General features: G+C 35.7%; 1 long non-coding RNA gene across 1 annotated transcript in view; it reads left to right on the forward strand.

Moving 5' to 3' along the window:
- Positions 1-15,894, forward strand: part of LOC140138219 (uncharacterized) — a 476,970-nt gene that overhangs the window by 42,624 nt on the left and 418,452 nt on the right. The gene's annotated exons all lie outside the window — the stretch shown is intronic.

The raw sequence follows: 15,894 nt of genomic DNA on the forward strand, positions 1-15,894 counted from the left end.
TATTAGACAGTCATGATAAACGGGATCATCCTGTTGCACTCTGTTACCGATTCACTGCTACCAGGATGTTTTGAAGTAGGTTCAAGAGACATTCAGAGACATTTTTTCAAATGTCAATTAGCAATTTCTTCTGTAAGTGCCCATTGGCAAGGACGGTTCCGAATTCGACGGGGTTGGAGTTGTACCAACTTGTTCAATTATATTGATCTCGCTGAACACGAAAACACATTTCTCAACCTACACATGAAAAGATGGTTAGGGAGTGATGGACTGAAAAAGAGCCAGGAGCCCCACTCGCCCGTCACTTTTGTTTATGAATGTGATAATACATACGAGATAATTATAATGGGTGGTATGATTGTATCCTATTGTGTTTGGTGTGTGTGAATCTTTAAATCTTCTGTTAATTTCAGCACGCTACCTTTATTTGTTTTGGCGTGGCATGCAATAATGTAAAATCGATGAAAAATCTGCTTTTCATTTTCAGCGCAAACGACTAGCATACCCTTGAAAAATGGCACAACACACTTGATCAACGTATGGAGTCTTTTTATGTACATTTAATGTCAATCAAACAACTTTCATTCTTTAACTAATTTCTTCTTTTATTGTTTCTTTTCTGTTATTTTGCTTCTACTTTCGTATCGTATTCTCAAAAATGTTAAAGACAAAGGTGTTTACATGATGTATGTCAAAACAACAACGGAAAGTAAAAAGCAACGCAGATACGGAAACTGGAAAGATGAAACGGCTGGAATCCAAGTTATACTAATATTATGGTTCCAATTGCTAAAAGTAAAATGAAAGATAAAGGTGAACATATTTGATATATCTGTAATGTTTTACATTAAATAAATATTGCACTAAGAAACCTAAATATTGCAACATCAGAGTAAACTTTGTTCATGTATGCTAACTTTTGTCCTTTTGAAACATAAATGCATTTGTTGTAATATTTTTTTAAATAAAGGCACGTATAGCTTGGTATAGTTTTTGGCTTTGTGATTATTGATATACTTTCATGCTTGTCCTGCACGTCCCTCAACTTGTCGGCCACGCAGTGCGATACACCTGTTTGCTCTTTCCATCATACTGTTCACAGCCCTTCCATTGATGTAATCTCTACGCAGTCTTGCAACAGCAGTGATGATGCGCTGTCTCAGTGTCTGCAGGTCTGATGGTGGTCCTGGCCATACACCTTTGCTTTTAGATACCCCCAGAGAAAAAAGTCACAAGCAGTCAGGTCTGGTGATCACCAGACCTGACTGCTTGTGACTTTTTCCACGCTGCTGTACAGTAAATTGAGGGGCCATCTTTTCTGTACCACAACCAGTTCGATCTCTGCAAGCATTTCAAATGACATGGACCTCACTCCACAATAACTATATTTAAAACTGCCGCCAAAGAGAGAATGGAATTAGGCCGCTCAAGCGGATCAAATCCTTTACTCCATATAATGATTGCTTCGTAACGTCATAAAAATAGATAGATATCGGCTATTTAGTGGAAATATGAACGGGGCACAACTAAAATACCTGCATAACTTTTTCCAAATAACTTTGTGCTGAACGGTTAGTAATTTTACAGATTTTCAAAATAGGTTGCATTGTCAAAACTTAGAATTCACCATTTTTACACAATCTTCTATAACTTCTACTAGAAACGTCCAATTTTTAAAATCTAACAAATCTGAAAAAGCTAAATATATGTAGAACCTAAAATGCAAAACAATATGACCAATCAACATGCCCTTCATACCTAAAAAATTCCATCTTTCTCGGTATAGATCATTCTGGGACACCCTGTATCTGTATTCAGCGCTGTTTTTGGTAAAATTGACTTGAGACGCTAAAGGGTTCAAATGCTAGTTTGGAGTGTTTGAAATCGAAATATATATATTGGTAAGCCGGAATGAAGACAAATCTATAAAACATGTATATGTTGGTGGATTGAATGTCTACAATTGTTGAAGGTCACGCTGATTGGATGCTTGTCTTCAGTACTTTGGGATAAAGTTTGTTTTTGCTATATACTGTAATCTTTTTGAAATGAATCAAGTAACAATTTACGGCATGACATTCAATTAGTTTACTAAAAACATTTATTAATGCATAGAGGTATGCGTTTATATAGGGAACTATACAGAGGGATTGAATTGTCAATCACTTTGACATTTCAACAATCTAAGCCCTCATACGTAAAGAACAAACTGGATACATTGATTCCATAAACTCTTGATACTTATCATGCATATTAGCTCAGTTCCATTTTATCATGCCGACGGCATCTTGCAGAGTTATGCTAAACCTGTTGTCATTAATTCTTAAGTTGTCCTTTGGAGACAGTTGAAATAATGTGATTGAATGCGGATTATGTCTTCAATTGTAAACGTGTTGGGGTTATAGTGGGTAGTCGCAGTACAATAATGGATATAGAATTGAAGACGTGTCTAAAAATGATTCCATTAAAGAAGTGATGTAAATGGATGCAAGTATGATGGTATGACATTCAAATGGGTTGCCAAAAACGTTTATTAATGCACAGAGGTATAAATTTATATAGGGAACTCTACAGAGGGATTGAATTATCAATCACTTTGACATTTGAATAATCTAAACCCTTTTAAGCAAAGATCAAACTGGATATTGATACGAGTACCATAAACTTTTGATACAGCTCAGTTCCATTGTATCATGCCGACGGCATCTTGTAGAGTTATGCTAAACCTGTTGTCATTAATTCTTAAGTTGTCCTTTGGAGACAGTTGAAATAATGTGATTGAAAAGCCGATTACGTCTTCAATTGTAAACGTGTTAGGGCACAAGGGGGTAGTTGCAGGTACAATAATAGATATGCATTGTAGAATTGAAGATGTGACGAGAATATGATTGCATTAAAGAAGTAATATGAATAGATGCAAGTCACGTCAATCCTTTTATCAACTTATTATTGCGTTTCTCTACATCAAAGGGTCTGAGATGGAAGCTGTGCGAAGGCATTGCACTAGCAATACTTATCATTATCACTTTGTTGTAAACATATCAAACGGATAATTTTGAAATGAAGTCACTCGAAGAGAAAACACTCGTGTGCCCAGTTTGACCTTTGAATTTGCAGGATTTGCTATTTGTCTTGGTTAAACATTGTTTCGATAATTTGAGGTAATCTTGTGGCAGTAATAAAAATCAGTTTCCGTAATTAAAGGTCAAGCGTAAGCAGTGTTAAATAATTGAAAGAAAAACGCTTTCCTATTAATGTTTTATGGAGAAAAGTTTGGAGATGGGTCTATATCCAACGGAATGCACTGTTTAAGGTATATACTACAAACATTTCAAAATTGTGACCATCTGATTTCTTGACCTTAATTTTGGATATGTGCAATGAAGCCGATATGTAATTTTTAATAATCTTTTAACCTATAAACAACCATAATAACCGGAAAAACAAAGTTACGTATTGTATGTTAAGTGTAAGAAATTATAGGTATATTGTTATCTATTTAGTGTGCAATAAAACAATGTTAAACAAACACAATTTATGAAACCCGTGTTTTGATGCTGTGTCGTTAATTTATTGTTGTGACCATATCTACTCCAATCGTGTTAAGACTTTCAAGACTAAAAGGTTTCTCACTTCAAATTTCACAATTTGCTTAATAGGTTTCGATTTAAACTGCTGAGAAAAAGTGAAATAGTAGTCACTCACATAAAATGACCTTGGTTGATTTACAGGTTGTATATTAAAACCGTCACATGATTCAGATGAAATCTAATTTACGGCCATCGATCATACCAGAAGTATGCTCTAAGTGGCGACGGTAGTTTCAGTATAAGTATATGTTTCAATGTATGCTATTTTACACTAACATGAACTTCAGCACGGAATGCCTTTAGGTTTTGATCGATGTGGTACTGTGCACTGTCTCGAAAACAGCCAAGTATCAAGGGATTTTGAAACAAGTGACACAGGCGCTTTGACTGATCTTGTACATTGTTATAATACGGAGAACAAAGTCTGCTCTTCGGCGTATTTTATTCACCTTTGCTGCATTCCATATTGCTGACGGCATCTGGTAGAGTTATGCTAAACCTGTTGTCATTAATTCTTAAGTTGTCCCTTGGAGAAAGTTGAAATAATGTGATTGAATGCGAATTACGTCTTCATTTGTAAACGTGTTGGGGTACAAGTGGGTAGTCGCAGTACAATAATAGATATAGAATTGAAGACGTGTCGAGAAAATGATTCCATTAAAGAAGTGATGTGAATGGATGCAAGTATGATGGTATGACATTCAAATGGGTTGCCAAAAACGCTTATTAACAGAGGTTTAAATTTATATAGGGAACTCTACAGAGGGATTGAATTGTCAATCACTTTGACATTTGAATAATCTAAACCCTTTTAAGCAAAGATCAAACTGGATATTGATACGAGTACCATAAACTTTTGATACTGCTCAGTTCCATTGTATCATGCCGACGGCATCTTGTAGAGTTATACTAAACCTGTTGTCATTAATTCTTAGGTTGTCCTTTGGAGACAGTTGAAATAATGTGATTGAATAGCCGAGTACGTCTTCATTTGTATACGTGTTAGGGCACACGGGGGTAGTCGCAGAAACAATAATAGATATGCATTGTAGAAATGAGGATGTGACAAGAATATGATTGCATTAAGGTTATTAATTATTTTAAACTGTTGTGATTTGGTAGTTCATAGCATCTTACGAATGGTAGTGAGCTTTGGCAAAACTGCATTTTACAATTCATAGCGAGCGTGTAGAAGAATTAAAATATCACAGATATACTTTTATAGGTGCTGCAGTTCTTGAGTTACGTTGTAAAGAGGGCTGAAACAACAACACTTTTGTAAAACGTACATAACTAATTAACAACAATAAATTAAGCAACTTTGCAATGTATACGATTTGTAGAATGAACTTTTGCAAAATATCAAGGTGTTAATTTTCAATAATATATTGATCTAGATAATGAAAATCGATTTTTAGGTTGCTTCGACCAACAATACCTCGTCTACCCTTAAAGAAGTAATATGAATAGATGCAAGTCACGTCAAGCCTTTTATTAGCTTGTATTATTGCGTTTTTTTACATCAAAAGGTTTGAGATAGCGTCTGTGATACATACGAAACAATGCGAAGGTATTGCTCTAGCAATACTTATCAATGTCACTTTGTTGTAAACATATCAAACGGATCGTTTTGAAACTAAGTCACTCGAAGAGAAAACACTCGTGTGCCCAGTTTGACCTTTGAATCCGTTTCGAAACAGGATTTGTTATTTGTCTTGATTAAACATTGTTTCGATAATTTGAGTTAATCTTGTGGCAGTAATGAAACTTCGTTTCCGTTATTAAATGTCAAGCGTAAGTTGAATAATTGAAAGAAGAACCGTTTTGATTTTAATATTTTATAGAGAAAATAAATGGTTCTACATGCAACAGAATGTACTATATAAGGTACTATACAAACTTTAGTAAATTTGTGACCCTCCAATTTCTTGACCTTAACTTGGATTATGTGCTATTAAGCCGATTATGTATTTTTTTTAAATTAGGTATTGTACGTTAAGTCTTACATAGTCTTGAAATAAATTATATTTAATATGTAGAGTGTTATGTATGTAGTGTGCAATAAAGCAATGTAAAACAAACCAAATTTATGAAACCGCGGATTTTGTGTTGTTAATTTATTGTTGTGACCATTTCTGCTTAAATCATTTTAAGTCTTTCAAGACTAAAAGGTTTGTCACTTCAAATGTCTTGGGTTTAGGAATTCTATATTAATTTGCTTAATAGGTTTCAATTTGGACTGCCAAGTCGGTAAGAAAAAGGTGATATACTAGTCACTCACATATTATGGCCTTGACCGATTTACGGGCTGTATTTTAAAACCGTCATGAGATTTAGCTGAAATCTAATGAACGGTCATCGATCCAGACAGAAGTATGCTCTACGTGGCAACGCTTGTTTCAGTACAATGTATGATATTTTAAAATGACATGAACTTCAGCACGGAATGCCTTTAGATTTTGATCGGAGTGGTGCCATGCAATGTCTCGAAAACAGCGAAGTATCATGGGATTTTAAAGTGACACAGACGCTTTGACTGATCTTTTAAAGTACAAAGTATAGTTCAAAGTCTGTTCTAAGTAATTTCGCTAGAGATTAGCAATAATGACAATTGAAGTAAAAACAGAATGATCGGATTTCACAAAAGGTGTTGTTGATGATAGTTACCTTGCTTGTCTCCAAAACAATGTTTTGAAAATGTATTTTCTGAACCATTTTTCGTATGTATTATGACCTTAGACTTTTGGGAAAATGCAAATTAATAGCCAAAATTGCTTCTTCGGCGTACCTTATTAATTACTGCGCAAATCCCAAAAATTGAGTAAAAATATCTTGTGTTGCACATTTTGTAATATTTATATACGAGAAAAAGGCAATCAATCATGGTACGGTTTAATGGAAAATAGTGGCTAGATACGTCGTTTATTGCTGCCCAGTTAATACATATTGTTTACGGTACTGTAATTTTAGCTACACATAACAATTTATCTGTGTATTTCTCTCGCCTATTCAAGATTTAAGTTTGCAAACAGTTATTAGAGAGTATGGTGATTAATTCACAATAAAATGATTGGCATATTTATAGAATCTATTATTTTGTCTTTGTTGTTATTGCTCTAATTGTAACTGGGTTTTTTCTTTTTTGTCGACTTGCCTACAAAGCGCTTAACGCATCGCACAATGTCCACGCTTGCTTTGATTTGAACATTATAAAATTTTTGTTAGTTCCTGTTAGGTGTCTCGTTTGCGTCAACGAATTTGAAACCGTTCAAAATTTAATCATTTTATTTGGATTTTATGTGCTTTTGTAATTAAGTAAATACAAAAAACCTGTACTTAGTTTTTTCTCTCGAAATAAACTCGTCTGCATGTAATGATTGTTGCCACCCCATTCTGTTTTGTAGGTAATGCATAGTGGCAACAGCTTTTTCTACTGAGTTAAATTCTTGACCGCAACCAAACTGACAAAATAAAATTCATTTGCATCTTTGAATATTTTATCAGGTTCCCTCATGGATTGTGTATGATAATTTACGTACAGTGTTAATTATGCACCAGAGTACGTTGTTCGTCTCATTAGTTCAATTCAGTTAATGACCGTTACAGCATTGCAGACTTAAGGCAATGCATAATGCAACACTGTTTATTGATTCTCTTTATCCACAGACGACTCATCGGTTTCATGCGCGAAGGAAAAATCTTTTAAATACTTAGTAGTTAACTTAGACATCCAGGACAAACGAGGTCATTCTGCCACACTCCGTTACCGATTTACTGCTACCGGATGTTTGAAGAAGCGCAGGTGCGAGAGACATTCTGAGACATTTTTTACACATGTCAAGCAATTCCTTCTGTAAGTGCCCATTGGCAAGGACGGTTCCGAATTCGACTGGCTTGGAGTTATACCAAAAACTTACGTTGGTCTCGTTGAACACGAAAACTCATTTTTAGACTTACACATTATGCGAGTAATATACTATATTGTCAGTCATTGACAATGGAAGAACAGACGATACCTTCTCCTCTGTTCTCATGGAAGAACGGAGGATAACTTAAAACATCCGCTGATTGAGTAACCCAGCCAAAAGAAGAAATAAAACAAACAAACAAACAAAATTGCAAACATGAAAACAAATGGCACTTTGTGTGCAAGTATAACGATGGTTAGGGAGTGATGGATTTTTGCATGCCCCTTTCAGGTTTTTAAAAAGACTAAAAATGATCCAGGAGCCATCACTCTCCCGTGACAGCAGAAGTAGATCCTATATAATCCGTCGTATTCCATTGCATAATGTAAATCTTCCTTTAAAAGTTGGACACTCATCTTTGTATAGAAAGTTTCTTTAAGGTGAGGTAATAAATTATTTTAATAAATGGTAACAGGTGTGGTTGACTGTCACAATTCACCACTGGCAGGGAGGTACATAAGCACGGGTATACCATGAAATCTCCAAGGTTATGCATCCTCTTAAGAGATTGGGCTTCATCCCCTGGTTAAAATCATTGGCATGTGACCATTAATAAAGACTCAATGGCTATTTACATGAGCCGAGAGAATTTGAAACGTTTCAATAATTAATCATTTTATTAGCATTTTATGTGCATTTGTAATTAAGTAAATACAAAAACATGTTCTGAGGTCAATCTAACAATCAAGCTAACAAAATTAGCTCATTTGCAATTATGAATATTCTATCAGGCTCCATCATGGATTGTGCATGATAATCATGCACCAGAGTACGTTGTTCGTCTCATCAGTTCAATTCAGTTAATGACCGTTACAGCATCGTAGACTAAAGGCAATGAACAATACAACACTGTTTATTGATTCTCTCAATCCACAGACGACTCATCAGTTTCATGTGCGATGGAAGAATGTATTAGATAGTTGCCTTAGACAGTCATGATAAACGGGATCATCCTGTTGCACTCTGTTACCGATTCACTGCTACCAGGATGTTTTGAAGTAGGTTCAAGAGACATTCAGAGACATTTTGTTCACATGTCAATTAGCAATTTCTTCTGTAAGTGCCCATTGGCAAGGATGGTTCCGAATTCGACGCGGTTGGAGTTGTACCAACTTGTTAAATTATGTTGATCTCGCTGAACACGAAAACACATTTCCCAACCTACACATTACGCGAGTAAAATACTATAATATTGTTAGTATTGCAAAAATGTAAACAAATGGCACTTGTGGCAAATAAAAAGATGGTTAGGGAGTGATGGATTTTTGCATGTCCCTTTCATGTTTTTAAAAGACTGAAAAGAGCCAGGAGCCCCACTCGCCCGTCACTTTTGTTTATGAATGTGTTAATACATACGAGATAATTATAATGGGTGGTATGATTGTGTCCTATTGTGTTTGGTGTGTGTGAATCTTTAAACAAGATCTTTATACTTGAACTTTGCATTTTTATGTTTCGTAGAAACCTCCATCAATAACATCTATTTGTATTCAGCGCTGTTTTTTAGCACCTAAAGTGTTTAATTGCAGTTTGGAGTGTTAAAAGCTTGAACGAAAATAGACATCGGGGAAATATATATTGGTAATCCAGATTGGAGACAAATCAGGCCCGTACGCAGGATTTTTTTTTTGGGGGGGTGCTGATTTTGAAAAAGTGGACTTTTTTTCCAAGGGGGAGGGGGGGTGCGATTTTGTGAAAAGTGGACTTTCTTCACAAAAAAAACCTGATTTTGTTTGCTCGCTACGCTCGCAAATTCTTAAATGTTGGGACTTTTTGTATACTTTTGCCAATTTGGGGGGGGATGTGCGACCGCACCCCCCTGCACCCCCCCCTGCGTACGGGCCTGAGACAAATCTATAAAACATGTCTATTATAACTGATTAAGTTTCTACAATTATTATTGAAGGTCACACTGATTAAGTTTGCTAGGGACTGTAAGCTATTTGAAACTAATCATGTAATAATTTAAGGTATGACATTCAAATGGTTTACTAAAACATTTATTAATGCATAGAGGTATGCGTTTATGTAGTGAACTATACAGAGGGGTTGAATTGTCAATCACTTTGACATTTCAACAATCTAAGCCCTCATATGTAAATAACAAACTGGATACATTGATTCCATAAACTCTTGATACTTATCATGCATATCAGTTCCATTTTATCATGCCGACGGCATCTTGCAGAGTTATGCTAAACCTGTTGTCATTAATTCTTAAGTTGTCCTTTGGAGACAGTTGAAATAATGTGATTGAATGCGGATTACGTCTTCATTTGTAAACGTGTTGGGGTATAAGTGGGTAGTCGCAGTACAATAATAGATATAGAATTGAAGATGTGTCGAGAAAATGATTCCATTAAAGACGTGCTGTGATGGATGCAAGTATGATGTTATGACATTCAAATGGGTTACCAAAAACGTTTATCAATGCACAGAGGTGTTACATATATATAGAGGGATTGAATTGTCAATCGCTTTGACATTTCAACAATGTAAACCCTTATAAGTAAAGAACAAACTGGATATTGATACGAGTACCATAAACTCTTGATACGTATTATACAGCTCAGTTCCATTTTATCATGTCGACGGCATCTTGTAGAGTTATGCTAAACATGTTGTCATTAATTCTTAACTTCCATTGGAGACGGTTGAATTAATGTGATTGAACAGCCGATTACGTCTTCATTTGTAAACGTGTTGGGGCACAACGGGGTGGTCGCAGGTACAATAATAGATATGCATTGTAGAAATGAAGATGTGATAAGAATATAATTGCATTAAAGTAGTAATATGAATGGATGCAAGTCACGTCAATCCTTTTATTAGCTTTTATTATTGCGTTTCCTTACATCAAAAGGTTTGAGATAGCGGCTGTGATACATACGAAATAATGCAAAGTCATTGCTCTAGCAATATCAATATCACTTTGATGTAAATCTAACGTATCATTTTGAAATGAAGTCACTCGAAGAGAAAATATCCGTGTGCCTAGTTTGACCTTTGTATACCTTTCGTAGCAGGATTTGCTATTTGTCTTGGTTAAACATTGTTTCGATAATTTGAGGTAATCTTGTGGCAGTAATAAAAATCAGTTTCCGTAATCAAAGGTCAAGCGTAAGCAGTGCTGAGTAATTGAAAGAAAAGCGCTTTCCTATTAATGTTTTATGGAGAAAAGTATGGAGATGGGTCTATTTCCAACGGAATGCACTGTTTAAGGTATATACTACAAACCTTTTCAAAATTGTGACCATCTGATTTCTTGACCTTAATTGTGAATATGTGCAATGAAGCCGATATGTATTTTTTAATTATCTTTTGACCTATAAATAGCCATGATAACCGGAAAAACAAAGTTACGTATTGTATGTTAACTGTAAGAAATTATATGTATATTGTTATCTATGTAGTGCGCAATAAAACAATGTTAAACAAACACAATTTATGAAACCCGTGTTATGATGCTGTGTTGTTTATTCATTGTTGTGACCATATCTACTGAAATCGTGTTAAGACTTTCAAGACTAAAAGGTTTCTCACTTCAAATTTCATAATTTGTTTAATAGGTTTCGATTTAAACTGCTGAGAAAAAAGTGAAATAGTAGTCACTCACATAAAATACCTTGACTGATTTACAGGTTGTATTTTAAAACCGTCACGTGATCAGCTGAAATCTAATTTACGGCCATCGATCATACCAGACGGTTATTTCAGTATAAGTATATGTTTCAATGTATGCTATTTTACACTAACATGAACTTCAGCACGGAATGCCTTTAGGTTTTGATCGATGTGGTACCGTGCACTGTCTCGAAAACAGCCAAGTATCAAGGGATTTTGAAACAAGTGACACAGGCGCTTTGACTGATCTTTTACATTGTTATAATACAGAGTACAAAGTCTGCAAAATTCCTTTGTTGCAGATTTTGCAATAACTATAAGATAAGATTGCAATCCATCATGGTACGGTTTAATTGAAATAGTTGTTGATACTAATTCATTGATGTGTAGTTTCTTCTTCCAGGTATTTGGCTAGATACGTCGTTAATTGCTGCCTACTTAATGCATATTGTTAACGGTACTGTAATTTCAGCTATACATAACAATCAGCTACCTTCGACTATATTTATAAATACGCCCGTGACCCATGGCCAAGACATACCAAGACCCAATGCCATTGACACGGATAGTAACTCTTTAGATAAATATCATCAAATTTTAATTTTAATTGAATTGCAAAATTATTAAATATGGAGGGATTCCGAATTTATTATATGTTATCAAGAACAACATTTTGAAAGTATATATTTGCCGGCGAAAAAATATTTATCAACGGAAACGTTTACAATATTTAAATATCACAAAGATCAACAAAATAGAACAATTATTTGTTTACCGCCTTTGTATTCAATTGAACAGGAAGACCACCCGCTCTGTCGAAGGTTACTTCCACACTTCCTATCTACAATCTTTCTATCTGTTATGGGTTCGTGGAGGTGGTCACATGCGTATTATACGTATTTATAAATATAGTCGAAGCATACTGACAATATAATTATCTGGATATTTCACTCACCTATTCAAGATATCAGTGTATGTAGTTGTAGTTACCAGAGAGAAGCTATGACAAATAATTCTCAACGAAAATGATCTGCAGATTAAAAACAATCTTTTCCGTGTTCTTATTGCAACTGATGGTTAAGGTTGCGACAATGTAAAATATAAAATACTAAGCATCGCATAAAAAGAATGCACAACACAGTAAAGTTAGACGGATACTGGATAATGTATATTGGACATTCCAACTACGCAGATATTTCATATTCGCTAATAGACATATTTGATATTCCGCATTATTCTAATATATGAGCTTACAAGTAAGGAGTGTAGAATATCTTTTTGAGATAGAGGGCGCTGAATACTTGAAATGGTACACATTTGAAAAAATTAATTACATTTCCATCCATATAGCAAAAAAGTGAGTCCTGTAACATATTAATTTTCAGCATTTAACTTACAAGAAAGGAGTGTTGAATAATGCACTTTCCGAGATAGAGGGCGCTGAACACGTGAATTGATGCAAATTTGTTAGCTGCTGTTTGGTGTTTTGTAATTAAGTAAAATAATACAAAAACATGTAATTAGTTTTGTCTCTCCAAGTAAACTTGTTTGCATGTAACTGTTGCCAACATATTATTCTGTTTTGTAGGTTATGTATAGTGGCAACAGCTTATCCTATTTTTCTGTTGAGTTCAATCCTTGACCGCAATCAAGCTGACACAATGAACTCATTTGAAATTTTGAATAGTCTATCACTATCCATCATGGAGTGTGCGCGATAGTGATGCATCATAGTACTTTAATGACTGATTCAGTATTGTAGACTAAACACGATGAATAACACAATACTGTTTATTGATTCTCTTAATCCACATTCGACTCGTCAATTTCATGTGCGATGAAAGAATGTATTAAGGGTACACGAGGTATTGTTGGTCAAAGCAGCCAAAAAATCAATTTTCATTATCTAAATCAATATATTATTGAAAAATAACACTTTGATATTTTGCAAACGTTCAATCTACAAATCATATACTTTGAAAACGTGCTTGATTTATTGTTGTTAATGAGTTATGTACGTTTGACAAAAGTGTTGTTGTTTCAGCCATCTTTATAACATAACTCAAGAACACAGGACCTACAAAAGTATATTTGTGGTATTTAAATTCTTCTACATGCTCGCTATGAAAAGGATAATGCAAGTTTTGCCAAAGCTCACTACCATTCGCAAGATGCTGTGAACTACCAAATCGCAACAGTTTTTAAAATAGTTGCTAACCTTAAATTGTTATCTTAGACAGCCAGAACAAACGGGGTCATCCTGTCGCAATCGGTTACTGATTTATTACTACCAGGATGTTCGAAGTAGGTTCAAGAGACATTTTGTGCACATGACGAAAAGTGTCAAATAATTCCATATACTACATACGGTTCCGGAGTTCATTGTGGTCTCTCTGAATACGACAAAAGCATTTTCATTTTCTCGACTTAAAATAATACTAAATTGTTGGTGATTGCAAACATGCAAACAAATGGCAAGTGTGGCTAATAAAAAGGAGTGACGGATTTCTGCATGTTATGTCCATCTATGCCCTAATTTCACTGCATGAAATAAATCTTCCTATAAAAGTTCACTCATCTTTGTTTAGAAATGTTCATATTAATAAAAATAATTGTATCATCACTTATGATGAACAAATACATAATGTTTTTCCTGATGGAAGTTGAGCAGGTGTTTTATCTTTTGAATTTACACAAAAACTAGATACAACAGCCCTTTGTACATCGCTGGTTGGTGACAAAACATAAATCACTTTTGAGGCACAACTACAAAGACAGGTTTTGGTCAGATACTACATGTACTTTATATTAGTTCATCTACCAAAGGGGTGACGGCAATGGAACCGACGCGGTTAGAGGCATTGGCACTTGAGTTTTACAACCAGGAGTCAGCAGTCAGTATTACTGACAGGTCGGATCCGCATTTTTCTCTCAACGTTACACGAGCGCGCAATTCTGCATAGTGATCTTTCTCAAAGCTGTATACAGTAGTTCGCTTTTACGCTTAATGTGACCATATAACAGAAGCATGTGTATTAGATGCTTTCTTCTTAATTATTCCCTAAAGTTCATATACACGTAGGTTAAAATGGACAGCAGCTCATTCGACACCATAATGGTTAGGAGCTTTCCTTTAATTCTACTGTCGTTGGATCGAAGCGCATTTGAATATTCATTTAATCATATATTTCTTAGCAGTATATACCCAAATGCGGTACGGGGAACATCATTTCAATTGCCTTCGTTCGATGCACACTTCAATGGGGGTGTTTCATAGGTGTCGCAATTATTCTCAACCGAATACGCTCATTCGGGCGAGCACGGGAGAATGTCGCCAGTTGGAACAAGATATAATTTATTATCCCCAGAATTATGAAAATATAGTGAATTGTGGAAACTAACTATCAAAAACTAAGTTTTCCGCTTTATAAAAGATTTCATTGAAACAAAACCAAAAGTAAACTCACTATTTGACGGTTTCGCCTATCATGGTCGATAGGCATCATCAGAATGATGGTTGCAGATCCATACTTCCGGTTGGACGTATCCCGACTGAAGAGGGTCTTTTATCAGCCAGGAGAGGATCATACACGTGACTAAAGAAGTGGGCACCTCGTCTCTGTTCATGACGTTAGGACCTCGTCTCCTGATCCAAATGGATTCTCTAATTCTTCTTGTGTTGGCGTCATCCTCCTTAAAAAGAATTTTCGCATTGTCCCAATTGATAGTGTATTTTGTAGAGTGTCGTTTGTTTTGGGCTTGGACACCCTGGCAGTTTCTTTTTGGTGTTCATTAAGTCGTGTTTCAAATTTGCGGCCAGCTTCACCGACATAGGAATGTTTACAGTTCGCGCATGGTATCTCGTATACACAATCGGTGGCGCTGAGAGGATCGATTTTAACTTTAGGATGGACAAGCATTTTACGGAGGGTGGTGTTTGGTTTCATAGCCGTAGCTATTCCGTGTTTCCGGAAGATTCTGTTGGTGTTCTCTGCGAGGCCCTCTACGTACGGGATCACAACAAGTCCCTTGGTCTGATTTTTACTGTCTTTCTTGGTGTTAGGCTTGCTCTGTTTTTTTACCATTTTTCTTTGACTTGTTTGAACGTCCAACCCGGTAACCGCAGCGCCCGAGCGCTTGTTGGACCTTTTCTTCTTCCTGCTTCCTATCCTCCTCTTCAGTAACAATACTATTCATTCTATCGAGTAGAGTACGGACTACACCAAGTTTATGGTGAATAGGGTGGTGAGACTCGAAGTTAAGGTATTGGTCAGTGTGGGTGACCTTCCTGTAAACCAACAACTTCAACGAGCCACCAGCTTTCCGTACGATTAAAGTGTCCAAAAATGGGATGGTACCTTCTTGTTCTTTCTCATATGTAAACTTTATACTTCCCGTGGGGTCGCTTTGATTGAGATGGTCCGTGCGATTGTCTACCTGTTCTTTATTGACAATTTCTAATATGTCATCGACATATCTCTTCCAAAGGGTAGGTCTACAATCCAATGGTGCCGAGGCCAGCGCTTGTTGTTCTAATTCTAAAAAGTACAGATTAGCCACCACCGGGGAGACGTGGCTTTCCATAGCTGCACCGAACCGCTGTTTGTATATCTTGCCGCAATCATCATTCTGATGATGCCTATCGACCATGATAGGCGAAACCGTCAAATAGTGAGTTTACTTTTGGTTTTGTTTCAATGACATCTTCTATA

This window comes from Amphiura filiformis, chromosome 17 (assembly GCF_039555335.1).
Source record: "Amphiura filiformis chromosome 17, Afil_fr2py, whole genome shotgun sequence".
NCBI classification, from domain to species: Eukaryota; Metazoa; Echinodermata; class Ophiuroidea; order Amphilepidida; family Amphiuridae; genus Amphiura; species Amphiura filiformis.